The 16811-nt window shown below is 34.6% G+C and overlaps 1 pseudogene; it reads left to right on the plus strand.

Moving 5' to 3' along the window:
* The first annotated feature begins 3438 nt into the window (after positions 1-3438).
* Positions 3439-16811, plus strand: part of LOC143680227 (spermatogenesis-associated protein 2 pseudogene) — a 32141-nt pseudogene continuing 18768 nt past the window's right edge.

Raw genomic sequence — 16811 nt, forward strand, 5'->3', positions numbered from 1 at the left:
ACAGGACACGCTACCCACATCACAATCAATGGTGGAAAATACTCCTGAAGAATAAGAGGATGTAAACACCTTTGAACCTGAGAGTCTGCATATGGGGGCCGGGAGGTGGGGGTAGAAAACTAAACTCTCTTCTCCCTCTCCTACAGAGTAACTTGTCTGATTCCTGCCTCATGGGATATATTAGTAAGCCTTTCCTAAGCAGTTGTCAGGACCCTGAATTTGACAAGCTATTGAATATGTCACCAACCACCCAACCCAATATATAAACATCTAGTTGTCATACTGCTTTATATCACAGATGGACAGTTCTCTAAGGAAGGATCTTTCTGATACCTAAGATAACCCAAAGTTATTGATTTGGCACCAATTATTCCTGCAACTTAACCTTACTCCTGCCAGAGATGGTGCAATTGGTTCATCTGAGAAAGGAAACATGGAATCTCCCCTAACGGCTATTTTGACCTCAATAGAGATAATCTTTTTCTTCCTTAAACTTGCTTCTACTTTATACAGGCTTTTCAATTCCACATAAGGCCTCTGCAATAGAGCTGATTTATCCTCATAGTTGTCATTGATTCTTAATCTCTCAGCCACTGGCTGAACCCACTTTGGGTATTACTTATTTTGTAAATACAGGCCTCACCAGGCTTCCTTTCACCAATATAAAATGCACTACTGGGCATTAATAAAAGATTTCTAAGTATTTAAGGTGTTCTGTTGCTGAGAATGTCAGAAGGTTGGAAAAAGGTAGGAAGGGTAGAAACAAAGTAGGACCCCTAAATCAGTTGGAACTCAGGTAGTCTGGGGAGTCATTGGTTGATAACACTAACTCTGCACATGGTGTATTCAGTGGGTGGTTATTCCCTGCAATTCTAGAAGGTTGTGCATAGCCTGTACTTGATGTTCACGGAGGCTGATATTACCACAGCCCCAGAGACAGAACAGATTAGCTTCAATTCCTTGGCCAGAAAAGTGTTAGCTATCTACATAGCTCCCACCTTCCCGCTGGCCAAAGAGAGTTCTGTGTGCTTGCTGACCTCTTGTATTGCACATGGCCCAATGAAACTTGCAATGTAGAACAGGCCGTTATGGCTATAATCAGCAATAAAGTCTCCTCCTGGCTTTCTAAAATAGAACTTGCTGGGCTGTGTCATCTTCTCCTGTCCTGACAATAATTAGTACTCATGGCTGTATTCATTCCTCCAAATAGGCCAGATCATCCTGCTTGATATAACTTTGATTAGGGCCCTGGTTTCCTATGGCTTCATACTAATTAACTAGTTATTGCCAAATATCCCAAAGTGCATTTGAAATAGCCTGTGCTTTTAGCTTTGGGTCTAAGGATTAAAATTGGAGGTGAGGATTCTGTCTCTAGCCAAAATCCTCTGTGGGATCTTACAGGCCTGACCATAGACAACCACAAAGGCTTTATCTGACTGGCCTCCCAGGGGACAGCTGCCCCCCCAACCTTCCACTTGGTGCACAATCAGTACATTACAATCTCTGGAGGGAGATTCAGGAAGGATTCAGGCCCATACTCCTGGGACAGCTATGGCCATATGCATATCTCTATTCCTAGCCCAGTTACCTATGTTTTTCAACTTTATTGGGCATCCTTTGGCTGAAATACTTTCAGGTGTCTCTGAAAAGACTTCCTTTTTAGAGGGGCTTTAATAAAACCCCATTCTCCACTCGGACTCGGCTTTTCTGCTCCTAGTCTTGTTACATTTCCCTTGTGCCTGGCCCCTCCGTCCATAAAATGGCAAGAGCCTTTTGTTCAGTGTCCTTCAACAGTGAGATGATTTCCCTTGCCTACACTGCATATCACCTAGTCAGCCGGGAAAGAATGAATTAGAAGGGAGCCAGCACTTTCCTTTATATCTTCCTATTTATCCTTTTGCAGTAAGTGAAAAAAGACTTAATGGCTTTATTATAACTTTCAGCTTAGATTATTGATCTAATTGACCACCTCAACACCTGGCAGCTCTGACAATGTGCCCAAGGAAATCAATGTGCACAGATTACTAATTGAGAATGTTTTGAATAATACAACATTAGGGAAAATAAACTGTTAATCAATAGGAGAATGTCCAAAGGACATTCAGTAAAATGCTATGCTGCAGTTAAAAAAAAGAGGAAGAATATATGTGCTGACATGAAATGATTAACTAGTCTTGCTGTTGAGTGGATGAACCATACGGCAGTATTCTACATGAAGTCTGTTGCTATTATTTAAAATATAAACAAATCTCTTCTATGCATTCCTTCACATATATGTTTATATATCATTGCATAGAAAATATCTTGGATGAAGGTAGACAAATAACAGTAGAAATCTCTGAGAAGGGGATTGGCATTGAAGTTGGTGCATAAGGCAGTGTTGTAATTACATATTTATATTTGAATTTTACATGTGAAATGTATTTATATTTTATACAAATTAATATACTCTGGTAGGAATTGTATTAGGTTCTATTAAAAATATGACAAATGTCAAATATTGTAAATTTACAAAGCAAATCTGAAGACGGCAGTTAAAAGTAAGTTTAATTTTCAAAAATATTATAATTATCTTCTTCCTGCACACTACTTCATATTTCTATATGCTATACCATGAGATATTGACAAATGAGAAAAATTATCTGAAAAAGTAACTTTGATTTTTTGACTGGCTAGAATGAACTTCCTTTAAACAATTCTGTTATGCAGTTAATGTATATAGAATGTTGGTATTTCATGCTTTTATGGTAATTTCTGAAACTTACACTGTGTAAAGATGCTCTTAAAATATACATGCGTAAAATAGCAAACAATGCCCTAATATCTTAAAGTGAGTGCATTAACCAGATCACTTTTTTTCCAAACCTGAAGAGGTGATTTTGAATATAAGATAACTGAGAGAAGGATAATGTTGAAAATAGAAATTAATTAAAAAGTATAGTCTGTACTGATGCACTTACCAAAGCAAAACAAACAAGCAAACAAACAAACAGAAAAACAAACAAAAACAAAAATTCAACAAATGGTGCTGCACAAAAGGGATACTCACATGGAAAAAGAATAAAATGTGACCCCTGCCATATAGTATTTAAATTTAAATAAAATTTAAAATTTAACTATACCTTTTTTACCAAGAGAAAAAAAAAAGGTATAGTTTGTGGAATGATGCAGACATAATCATTTTAGTTTAAAACTGTGATGTGTCTTCATTCAGGCTCTTATTGGAAAAGGAGATAAAAATGAGTGAGTTAAGCTTTAAAAGGAGAAAGAATATTAAAGTTTTCAATTGCATCCCTTTGATTGCTTTCTGATGGTCAGATTGGAAAAATGTCACATACTCACCTTGACTTTTTTCAGACACAAGGTTATCAAGTTTACCTTGCATATACCCTGAAAACCAAAAACAAATCAAAGTAAGCTTAAGGTTAAGGTACAGCCATGCCTTTAAAGAGTTTTAAGGAGGACCAGGATGAAAACATAGATTGTGAACAGCACTTCAGGTAAGTGGTCTAATTGTGCTGTATTGCCCTAACGAAGTTTGAAAAGAAACAAATTAAAAACGATTTTAAAAATAAGGAATCATATCTGCCACAAATGAAAGAATACCACATTTCTAAGTCTACGTCAGTTGAAATGGTTTCATCAAACAGCTGTGCTTGCTCTTTAGAAAATAAATGATCCCAGATAAAAGCTGTCATAAAAAAGTCTTGACATTAAATATCTATCATTAAAAATGTTCTTGTCTAAACAAACTGCACAATTGAGCACATGTGAAAAGTGAAGATAATTTCCCAGATGCAAAATGACTTTTAGGAATACACTCTTCACTTTTACATTTGGAAACATGAAAAAAAACTTACACTGCTGATACCTTAAATATTTTAAGAAATATTTGATGCAGTTTTCACCTGCATAAAGATATACTTCATCTTTGAAATCATTGTAGATTACATGCAGCTGTGAGAAATAATAAATGTAGCTCCTCCTGTGTACAGTTTTCCAGTGTCTCTCAATAGTGATATCTTGTAAAGCTGTAGTTCAATATCACAATGGACATATGGCCATTGATAGCTCTTTCATAGCCACAACCATTTCTCTTCAGTCTTCATTCCCTCCTTCATCCCTTGCTATGATTAATGTTTTCTTCATTTCTTTGTCACTTCCGGAAATGTTATATAACTGAAACTATATCTTAAATTTCTGTGATTGACTTTCTTCACTCAGCATAATTCTCTGATGATTTATCCAGGTTGCTACTAGCATCAGTAGTTCATTCCTGTTTTTTCTTTCTTTTATTTTTTTTAAAATTGCAGAGTAATAATTCATGATATGGAGGCATCAGAGTATGTTAAAACTTGTTGAAGAACATTGGGTCTGTTTCAACTTTTTAGACTATTTTAAATAAAGGCGCTATAGATGTTGATTTCCAGATTTTTAGGTAAACATGTCTTCATTTGTCTAAGATAAATACCCGTGAATACAAGTGCTGGGTCACGTGTTAGTGGTACCATTAGGTTCTTTAAGACACTCCAAGTTTTTCAGAATGGCTGTGCCATTTTACACTCCCAATATTGAGGTATAATGATATACAAATAATAATAGTGATGACCCAGTTTCTCAATATCTGCACCAGCGTTTACTGTTGCCATATATATACATATACATACATATTTATGTATTAGCCAGTCTTAAATGTATAATGATATCTCATTGTGAATTTAAATTGCATTTCCCTAATAGCTAATGATATTGAAATTCTTTTCATTCATTATTTGACATCTCTGTATTCTTTGGTAAAACGTCTCTGTGATTTTTTGATCATTTTATAATTTCTTCTTTTTGTTTTATGGTTGAGCTTTGAGAGTTCTCCATATATTCTAGATACTAGTGCTTTGTCAAATGTGTGTTTTGCAATTTTATTCCTGAAAGTTTGTGCGTTGTCTTTTCATACTTTTATAAAGTCATTTACAGAAGAACAATTTTAATTTTGATGGGTCCAATTTTTCTTTTTTCCTTTTTAGTGTCAAGCTTAAGAACCTTTCCCTTGCACTATAATTTGAACATTTCACCTACTTACCTGCTTAAAAGTTTATATTATTATGCTTACATTTAAGTCCATAATTCATTTTTATATAATTTTAGTAAAGCTATGAGACACTTTTTTTGTCATAAGCATGTCCATATCCAATTCCTCCAGCACCATTTGTTGAAAGACTATCTTTTCTCAGTTGAACTACTTTTGCACCTTCATCAAGAAATAATTTGGGCATATTTGTATATACCTATTTTTTTCTTTATTCTGTTCTGTTGGTCTATGTTTGTATTCCTCCACCAATGCCGCATGATCTTGGCTATGGTAACTTATAATAAACCTTGCAATTGGATAGACTGATTGTTCCTACTTTATTCTTCTTTTTACAAAATTGTTTTAGCTAGTGTAGCTGTTTTGCCTTTCTATATAAGTTTTAGAATAATTGCATCTATGTAAATGCAAACCTCACTGAGATTTTCATAAAAATTTTGTTAAACCTTTATCTAGGGCCACAGTGGCTCAGCAGGCAGAGTTCTTGTCTGCCATGCTGGAGACCCAGGTTCATTTCCCAGTGCCTGCCAATGCAAAAAATAAAAATAAAAATAAAATTAAAAAAAATACATTAAAAAAAACCTTTATCTAAATTTGTTGAGAATTGACATCTTTACTGTGACACCTTACAATACATGAACACTCCTCTTCATTAATTTTTTTATTACTTTGACCAGCATTTTGTAGATTTCACGATAAAAGATCTGCATGTTTTATTTGTACTTAAATATTTCATATTTAATAGTTTAGGAACTATTATGCCAGGGCTCCGTGTCAAGTTCAGTATTTAAAAAAAACCCACAATAATATAAAGATGGAAAGTGACATGATTTATATCAATTAACACAGCCAAATCATTATATTTTATTTTTTTATCATTATATTTCATATTTAAGTGATTGTAAATGATACGGTATTATTAATTTGGTGTTTATGTGTCCATTTCTAGTATATAGAGGTAAAATTGATTCTTGTATCCTGTGGCCCTGCTGATACCACTTATTAGTTCCAGGAAGTTGTTTGGTAGGTTATTCGGAATTTTCTACATAGAAAATTATGTTATCTGCAAACAGGAACAGTTTTGATCCTTCCTTATGATATATATTACTTGGTTTTCTTATTATAGTGGCTACAATTTCCAGAACCATCTTATAACAGTGAAGAAACTGCAGTGGTTTGAAGATATTGCATACCTCAGAAAAACATGTCCTTAAAGTTGATCCATTCCTGTGATGTGAGCCCATTGTAAGTAAGACCTTTGATAAGGCTACTTCAGTTAAGTGAATCACCTCAATCGAGAATGTTCCTAAACTATTAACTAGAGTACTTTATAAACTGAATACAAAGACAGTTGTGTGTGTTATAGAGGAAGCCATGAAAGCAAGGGGCCCAAATCCACAAAACCCAGAAGAGATGGACAAACTAGCTTATGCCTTGCCATGTGGCAGAGGAGTCAAGGATTGCTGGCAGCCAGTCTTCAGGAAGAAAACATTGCCTTGATGATATCCTGATTTGGACACTTTTTTGGCCTCAGAACTGTAAGCTAATAAATTCTGATTGTTCAAGTCAAACCATTTCACAGTCTTTGATTTAAGCAGCCTAGAAAACTAAATAGGAGTAACTATTTGTCTTTCACTGTTAGGTATGGTATAACATTAATTAGAGGTTAATATATATATATAGTTCTTTCTTATTGAATTACGGACATTCACTTCTATGACTATTTTTCTGAAAGTTTTTCCATGAGGCGTACTGAATTTTATGAAATGATTTTGCTGTGTTAATTCATATGAATCATGTCACTTTCCATCTTTATATTATTGTGTTGTTTTTTTTTAATACTGAACTTGACCTGGAGCCCTGGCATAAGCTGCATTTGGTTATATCATATGATTTATATATACATATATTGCTGAATTCTATTTGAAAATATTTTAATAAAAAGTGTTGCCCTTCATGAGGAATAGTGGTCTATAATTTTATTTTTGCTGCTAGTTTTATGTGGTTTACATATAAGTATAGTGTTGACTTCAGAAAATGAATTAAGCAATGTTCCTTCATCTATCTTAAGGGAGAGATTGTATAGAATTGAGGTAATTTTTCTTTAAACATTTGGTAGCAGTTTTCCCCTGGGCCTTGGAGATTTCATTTTGGAGAATTCTTAATAGTGGATTAAATTTCATTTATAGTTATTGGGTTATTAAAATTATCTATTTCATTTTGGGTGTGACATTTTAGCTTGGGTTTTTCAAGGAATTGAAAAAAATTCTTATATAATTTTAAAATGTGTTTGTAAAGATTAATGTAAAGATTTGTGGGGTATTTCCTTATTTTCATGCTTGCAGGGTCAATAGTGATATCGCCCTTTAAATTCCTGAATTGGTAATTTGGTTTTCTCCCTTTTTTTCTTAATCAGTCTTGCTAGAAACTTTCCAGTTTTATGGCTATTTTTCAGAGCCAACTCATTTTTCGTTGATTGCATCTATTGTTTTTCTATTTTTAATTTCAATTATTACTGTTCTTTTCTTTAGTATTTCCTTTATCTGCTTGCTTTGGATTAGTTTTGCTTTTACTTTTTGTAGCCTGTTTCTAGGCTCTTATCTCATGTATGTATTTAATGCTATAAATGCTTTTCTCTCCACTACTTTCAGATGAGATACACAAATTTTGATATGTTGTTCATTCGTTTATTTTAAATTCACTATCTGCAATATATATAATATATTATACTACATATCATATATACTATTATATATGCACTTTTTATTTATCTTAAGACACTTTGTCAACCATGGATTGTTTGGTTTCTGATGTGAACATCGCTCTCACATGAATTGTTTTTCTCTTGTTAGTGAGTTGCCCATTTCTCTCTGTATTTTTGCTTTCTGTATTTTCTCTGTCTTTAGTTTTCAGAAATGTGATTAGGATACGTCTTGAAGTGGATTTCTTTAAGATTTTCTTGTTTATGAAACCATAACAAAATCCATGAATTTTGTAGGGTCATGTATTTTGCCATACTGGGAATTTTTCAGTGATTATTACTTTGAGAACTTTTTCCAACTCTGCCCTCATATTTTTTCCCCTACTGTTAATCAAATGGTTTTAATGTTGTCTCTTTTGTTTTGGTCTCACAAGTCCCTGAGGCTGTGTTCATGTTTTTCCACTGTTTTAATTGATTATTTTCTCTTTTTATATCTTCAATTTCACTGATTTTTTCCTCTTCCTTCTCCTCCATTCTGCTATTGGCCTCATCCATTGAGATGTTTATTCCAGTTTGTATTTTTCAATTCTAAAATTTCTATGTGGTTCTACTTCAGGACTTATAATGCTTTTCTTTTCTATTTTTTCAAGAAACTTTCTATTTTTTCATTTGTTTCAGGCATGTTTGTGTATGTTTATTGAAACATTTTTACATACAGCTCAAAACCTTTGTCAGATAATTCTGATACCTCTGTCATCTCAGTGATGGCATCTTTTACTTTTCAGTTTTTATTCAGGTTGAAATTCTCCTAGTTCTGGGTATAATGAGTGATTTTCACTTGAAACTGTACATTTTGGGCATTATATTATGAAGATTTTGGTCTTCCCCAAACTTTATATTGTATCTGGGTTTCTCTTATACTGTTCTGGGAAGAAAAGGAGTGTTGGTTACTTCTTTACTGCCTGGTGGTGGAGGTAGAAATCCAAGCTCCCCTGTTGGTCTCTATGGAAATTTAAGGGTGAGTGCCTCACTACTTCTTAGTAAGGTTGGGAGTTTTGAGTCTTCATTGGTCTACCACTTATACCTTCCTGGCTGGGAGAAGTAAAATTGCCTTGTTACTGTTCCCCTTGTGGCCTCCATGATATCATGGCAAAAGAAAAGGATAGCTTTGTATTTACTGAGCAAGAGTGATAAAGTCCTCATTCTCCACTAGGCCACCTTATGAGATAGGAGAATAGATACCTCATTAATGCTGGGTGGGGGTGGAAATCCGAGCTTTCCATTTAGTCTCCACCGACTCCATATATGCATGTGTGTGTGTGTGTGTGTGTGTGTGTGTGTGTTTGTGTATGTGTTAAGGGTATAGGGGTATGAGATTTGTAACTCTCCAATGGGATGATGTTTCAACTGCCTTCTCTGGGTACATAATTATAGAATAAACAAAGTGGAAATCTAGGTTTTACAGTCATCCATTAGTGCTGGCATTTAACCTTTGGCTGGAGTAAAGTGATTATTGCCTAAAAGTTTCTGTTTTGCTAGACCAAATCTTCCTGGTCCTTTGACAAGAGAGAGAAAATATTTTTAAGAATTTTTGCCAGCATCCATTGGTTACTCCATGGTCCAGTCTTATTAGCTCCAAATCTGGAATATACGAGGCAAAGTGAAAACTCAGCGACTCCTCCACTCTGTTCTTTCTTGGGCCCCAAGGTCCTTAATTCATCTTCCTTCTTTATAATTTTCATCCTCTTCCTGTGTATCTTTTACAAATAATTCCAGTATTTTGGTTTTAATTAGTGTAAAGTATGCTATCTTACCAGAATCAGAAGGCATTCATATGCTGTTAAATTAAAGATAATGTTGCAGAGTTACAAGATATTCAAGGTCCATTATTTGAATTGAAACACTCATTCTTATTATTCTTCTTTATTTAACAGAGTGCTAGTTTTAATATTTTTAATCTCCAAATATTCATGGAAGAGTAATTCATTCTACTTCAATGCTATAAAATGTCATGGAAATCACAAAGAAAGCAATGTAGAGAAGAATGTATTCTATGATTTGTTCTTATGTTGTTCAATATGTTAGAGTGCTAACCTAGAAAGTACACTTATGTTATATTTACATTAACAATAAAATTCAACTAGGGCAATTCATTCATTTTCTCAATTGAATATAGAAAACAAATCAATTACATGAAGTAAAAATATATGACAACTTAAACATGAAGCTATAGAATGAATTAACCCATTTTCTAAATCAAATATGAAACTTCTAGAATATTTAATAATTAGTGTTTCACTTACAGATTTGCATTATAATGCTTAAATATAAAATAGCAAGGAAAAATAGAGATGAAAATAGATAGGTTGGATGCTAGAGGTATACTCTGATCTCCGTCTTCAAGACAGAAGCACTCTCTAAACCCTGACAATGATGAAATCTGACAGCTAATCACTATATCTTCTCCCAAATATTGCTCTTGAATGAATAAAGCCACCACACCCAAGTCATGTCTTGCTCTCAGGAGCAGCAAATTCCTAATATATATTCAATATAAGAGTATAAAGAGGTGGTACTCATGCCCAAATTGGGTTATCTTAGATTGTTTTCCTGTGCACCCCATAATTTTGTATTGAATGTCAGACATCATGTGTAGAACAGTAAAGAATCATTTAAACAATATTGAAGTCCATAAAATCACCTTTTTGGGTCAGGCCATTAGCGTAGGTGATTAAAGTAATGTCGTCTGTAAGGAGTTGGGCTGGGTTCTTTTTGTTTTGTTTTGTTTTGCTTACTGTTGTTAACTTTAGTTCACTCAGGCTTAATATTACTTTCCTGGCAGACAGCTTCTTTTTTGTCTTTAGGAGTAGGTGGGAGGGCCAGAATTTTTATCTCAGTGTTTGTGCCACACATTCAACTTTAGCTGTCCATTAAGGCCTGTGCCATAGAACTGATCTCTCTCTGCATTTTCCTATCCTATCAATGGAAGACTACTCTTCTTTGTTACTGATTGTTAGACTCATGTTAGTGCAGCAGGGGAGTTGTCTTTGGTCAGAGTCCAGGTTTAGTGTTATTCAGGATCTGTGTGTCTGGCCTCAGATTTTCTTCTTTAACATTCATACCCCTTCTGCTCAAAGAAACCAAACTCCCTCATATCTGTGGCTGGCCCTGGGTTGGAGTTTTCTGCCCCTCCCTAAAATAAAAAAAAAATCTTTCTTAGTATCAGGATAGAATGGTGGACTCTGTATGTTTTCCTGTTCCCACTCCCCAGATTTATGGCACTTTTTATTTTATCCTTTCTCCAGTGGGAGTTGGTCTTTACTGTGACCTGTGCTTGACAAAGTTTGTTGTCCCTCTCCTAGCTGCTTTGATATGATAAGATAGGCTACAGGAATGCTTGCAGGACTTTGTGACTTTCCTCTACCAATACTCAATGATCCTCTCTGAGCCTGAATCATTGAAGAAGTGGTAATTTTTCATATCCTGCCCTTTCTAGTCTTTCTTGTTAGCCCCAACATCAGGGCAGAAAAAGAGAGCATCAAGTGGGAACTTTCTTTTGAAGCCATTTTCTCCCTTCTGGAAAATGATATCTATCCTATGCCTATTCCAACATTGTCTGTAGGATGTGAATGACATGTTTCTTAGGTTTTATGCGTCCAGAGAGAGGAATTTTGCCCTAGGATGGACGATAACTGATTTTAATTTGACTTTGGGTTTAGATTTGTTACCCAGATTCCTTAGGGCTTTGGGGATTTGGGGGTGGGGTGAATGTATTTTGCATGTGGGAAGAGTATGCCTTCTTGAGGTCCAGAGGTCAGATTGTTGGGGATTGAATAAAGCCCCTCATAAAGATATGATCAAATCTTAATCTGCATTCCAGTGGATGTGAACTCATTTGTAAATAGAACCTTTGAGGCTGTTATTATTAGCTAAGCTCTGACCTCATTTGTGAATACAGTCTTTGAAGAGCTTATTTAGATGAGGCAAATTGAGTCAGCATGGGCCTTAATGCATGTGACTTTAGTTCTTATAAAGCAAATGAAATTAGGATGCAGTCAGAGAAAGCCACAGGAGGAGACCAATGGGATAGATTGCAGAGAATCCGAGAACTGTGGCTAATCAACACCAGTTCTCTCCAAACTCTGCGAGAAAGCATGGCCTGCTGAGACCTTGATTTTGGATTTCTACCCTCTGAAACCATGCAACAAAAAATTCCTTTTGTTTAAAGTCAATGAAATATTGGTATTTGATATAACATACCTGGAAACCTAGGACAGTTTTGTCTTCCCTGTGTCCTAAGCACCCAGCTGTTTCATACTGATATGCTGGACTATGTTTTGCTTTTAACAATCTATTAAAATTTCTGGTCAACTGCTTCTATTGCGGCCTCCTTTTTTGCCTAATCTGCCACAGGTGAGCTGGCTTACGTGTCTTGTTTCTTTTTTGCAGAAGTAGGTCATCTTTCTAATTCAATTTACTTGATTGTTTTGTAAACTCGTCTTTGATGAGCTAAATAAATTATATGAATTTCTAGTTAATACAGTATTTTCTTGTTTGTCTTGGAGCAATTTTATTAAGAACTTTCTATAAACTTTAAAGAAAGGGAAATTTGCAGGTACTGTTTTAAGCAGCTGAAATTCTATTACTAAATAATTGACTTGAGTCGCTTATTAAACTGGAAATAATTATATCAAATGAATTTTCATTGATGCATCATTATTTTATGTCAGATCAATATTAAAACAACATGAGTCTACAATCTATATGCAACAATCATAATGATTTTAATTGGCAGTAGAGGATTGTGTTGCTAAATGTAAACAAAGACAATTTATTGAAATTGGGATTTTTTTTAAATTTAGGGAATGATAGGATATTCTTTAAAGTGGTTTCAAGCATGATTGTCTTGTGATTTAGCTGATTTTTCATTTTCCTAGTTCTCAAAAGGCATTTTTGAAATTTTAATACCTAAGTATGATTTTGGAGAAATACAGCTTTGCAGAGTTTAGAAATTTGAATACTCCTTAAGTCCACAAAGCTGAGAATATATTTGCCTCTGAACTTTTCTGACAAATGTAGGGGCATCAGAGTCTTTCAGAGCATTTTCTGAAAATGAAAATTGACTGATTTAATTTCTCTCAACTCTGATGAATTTAGACTTTCTGATTCTAAATTCAGAAAACATAATAAAGCTATTTTTCAATAACAAATTTTGTGGCAAATACAGAACACACATTTATTTACATATATGTTTATATAAATATTTATTTACATGCATATTTTAAATTATATGTACATAGGTATATGTCTCAAAATGTATAAAATGTACATCGTCTTGTGTATGATTTTCATTAAACAGTTCATACATATATGTACTTATGATTTGTAGACTTTGTGCTTTTATGTATTGTGTGTAATAATTATATACTAGGAAATCCATCACTATTTAAAATAAACATTTCAGAATTTTGCTTTTATTGGGAAATAAAAGTAGAATCCTGGTAGACTCAAAAAATGTAATTGAAATCAGATATAGATTTATATGTCCCCATCCTGGAAATCTACTGCATTTACATATCAAACAATTACTTCTTTATATTTCGCTTTATCTCCATAATAATTTTTAAAATGCTTTTTGCCCCACTCACTTACACTTAACAACATATCACCAAACTTTCTAATGATAATATTTTAAGTTCCATACTCTTCAGTTGGTAGGGAGCAGGGCATCTATCTACTTAGCCTAAAACAAGCACTTGTTTTGCAGCAAGCATTCAATAATTTTTTGTTGAATACATAAATTCATATAACTGCTATGATATATCTTAAACAGTTTAAGGAGCACAATTTTCTAAACTGTCCTAATACCTTTAAATTCATGAAACAACCCAGGAAAGACTTAAAAAGTAATATAATTAAATTATTTCCTTTTGGGGGGGCCAATCTAAGAACTCAAGCAGAGTTAAATAAGAAACCAATTGAAGATTTGTATAAGAAGACCCAAATCCTGATTGTTAATGTAATTTCATTTTTATGCTACTAGGTGTTACACAAAATAAGATGGGCAGAATTTGTTAAATATTCCAATGTGGATCTTACTGCTAGTTTTTCTGAAACAAGTGGTTTAAAATGAGATTTTTAAAATGGAATCACAAGGGAATTTTTAATTCTGGTATCTACCAGACTCACTGTGAGAAATAGAGCATACTATAATACAAAATTTCTCTGTGCACAGCTCTTAAATGTAGTTCCTAATCTGTGTTCTGAGGAACACTTGTTCCGCCATATGTCATTAGGAATTACTTAAAAATAATTCCACTGTTAATATTTGTGCGTGTGAGACACTGTTGGAGAGAACACCATTAAATTCATATATGCATTGTGAACCTACATGATGGGGAGGCCTAAGGTGAAGCCATTTGGACCTAGAATCTTTCTAAGAACTAGTGTTCTCAGAATCAAAATTAGTAAAATTACTATAGAAAGTATCTAAGAGAGTTATAGTAAGAAAACCGGTGAGGTCATGTGAAAGGAATACATGATACCAAAAGCAATAACTAAATAATCCAGAAATGCTTTAAACAGAAAGCAGTCTAAACATTCCAATCATTTGGAATTCTATTTCTCCTCATTTAGGCTCTTACACAATATTGCACAAAGGTCCAGTGGCAAGAGAAGGGAAGAAATACGTCCTGCCCTGCCATCCTCATACTGGAAAACTATGTAATTTATATATGTGTGAAAAAAATTATCTACAGTAAGTAAACTTACTTTCTTGGGTATTGAATGTTTGTTTGCCTTCAGACATTAGATATTAAGGCAAGTTAAATAAAAGGAAAAAGGTCATTTTCTTGAACATGAATGAAAATATATTTCAAGAGTTTGCTAGTCATTGGGATTTGTACAATCAGCCAGCTATTGTGCAGTAATATGGTCTTTTCAATCTAAGTGTTAATTAGCCCAATATATCTCAAGAATGCACTATTTTGTCATCATTGTCTCTTTTCAGTCAGTTTGAATACATCTTATATTGTAATAGTCTAATCATATATATGTGAGCTCAAGAACCTGACCCAAAATATTTCTTTTTCTGTGCTAAAAGTCAACATAATTAGAAATTAATACCTGTGAGTTAAGGAGATTATCATTTCTTAAACTAAAGATTTCACTGGGGGTGGGCAACCGTGGCTCACTGGCAGAGTTCTCATCTGCCATGAGGGAGACCTGGGTTCACTTCCCGGAACCTGCTCATGCCCCCCAAAAAAAGATCTCACCGGGAAAAAGTGATTTATCAGAATTAGATCTTCCAGTCATGTCAGGGAAACATGAGAGACAGCATGCACTTAAAGGAAGCAAGAGTCCAGAAATGGAGTTTTCTGTTTCTGTTATGGGACCAAATGTGGAATAGGGAAAGAGAACTGCATGGAAAAAAAATAAACATGTACATACCACAAATTGATGCTCACTCACTTCAAATATCCATTTAATGGTAAGGCAGGCTAGGGCTGGTGGAGCTACTCAGCTGCATACATATGTTAACCCTCAAGGAAAGTGAAAAATGAATCAGAAACCTGTGTGGGCGCAGCTGCCACCGCAGGACCAGTGGCTGTTGGCCTAGGTGTCTGGGCCACCGCCTTCCTGTTTACAGAAGGCAGGACAGCAGCCTAGGTAGAGAAGGCAGGGCTATCGGCTTTGGCTAAGAGCACTGAAACTTGCTGGAATTTGTCCTGCTGGATTGTGAACTTTTTTTAGACTGGTGAGCCTTTTATTTCTTCCACTCCAAATGGGAATATCAATTTTAAGCCTGTCTCACCATTGCATGTTTTTTTTTTAAATTTATTTTTATTGACAAATTTTCACACACATACAGACCATACATGGTGCACAATAGTTGTGTATTTATGGCCATGATTAATTTTAGAACATTTGCATCACTACAGAAAAAGAAAGGAAGAAAAAAGAAAAAAAACACATAATCCTGTATTCCTTACCCCTCCATCTCATTGACCACTAGTATTTCAATATACCCAATTTATTTTATCTTTTATCCTGCCCAATATTTGCATATTTTTATCCTTATTTTTTCACCCATCTGTTCATACCCTGGAAAAAAGGGGTATCAGATGCGAGGTATTCGCAATCACACAGTCACATTGTAAAAGCTATATCATTATGCAATTTTCTTCAAGAATCAAGGCTACTGGAACACAGCTCAACAGTTTCAGGAACTTCCCTCCAGTCACTCCAATACACTATAAACTAAAAAGGGATATCTATGTAAAGCATATGAATAACCTCCAGGATAATCTCTCTCTGTTTGAAATCTCTCAGGAACTGAAACTTTATTTTGTCTCATTCCTCTCTTCCCACTTTTGGTCAAGAAGACTTTCTCAATCCCATGAGGATGGGTTCTGGAAAATCCCAGGAATTCTGTCCCATGTTGACAGAGAGACTTACACCCCTGCAAGTCACGTCCCATATAGTGAGGAGAGCAGTGAGTTCACCTGTCAAGTTGGCTTAGAGAGAGAGAGTCCACTTCTGAGCAACAAAAAATGGTTTCTGGGGGTGACTCTCATGCATAATTATAAGTAGACTTAGCTTATTCTTTACAGGAATAAGTTTCACAGGGGAGAACCCCAAAATCAAGGGCTTAGGATATTGATTTGGTTGTCTCCATTGCTTGCACAATTATCAGGAATTTTCCAAATGGGGGAACTTAATATTTTCTCCTTTCTCCCCAGTCTCTCAAGGGGGGCTCAGCAAATAATTTTTTATTCATTGCCCAAATTACCTGAGATATATCAGGGTATCACACTAATCTGTACAAACCAACAAGATCTCCTGCCCTATTCAAAACTCCCTGTACTTATGGAGTTCAAATAAACTGACCATATATGTTAAATTACCTAATACACTACCCAAAATATAAATTTTGCACCAAATGAACATCTCTTCCTTTGGTCTAACACAGAAGTTGAAGTTTTAAAATATGGGTGATATCATCCTTTATCCTGTATTCTGATCTAT

This window comes from Tamandua tetradactyla, chromosome 4 (assembly GCF_023851605.1).
Source record: "Tamandua tetradactyla isolate mTamTet1 chromosome 4, mTamTet1.pri, whole genome shotgun sequence".
NCBI lineage: Eukaryota > Metazoa > Chordata > Mammalia > Pilosa > Myrmecophagidae > Tamandua > Tamandua tetradactyla.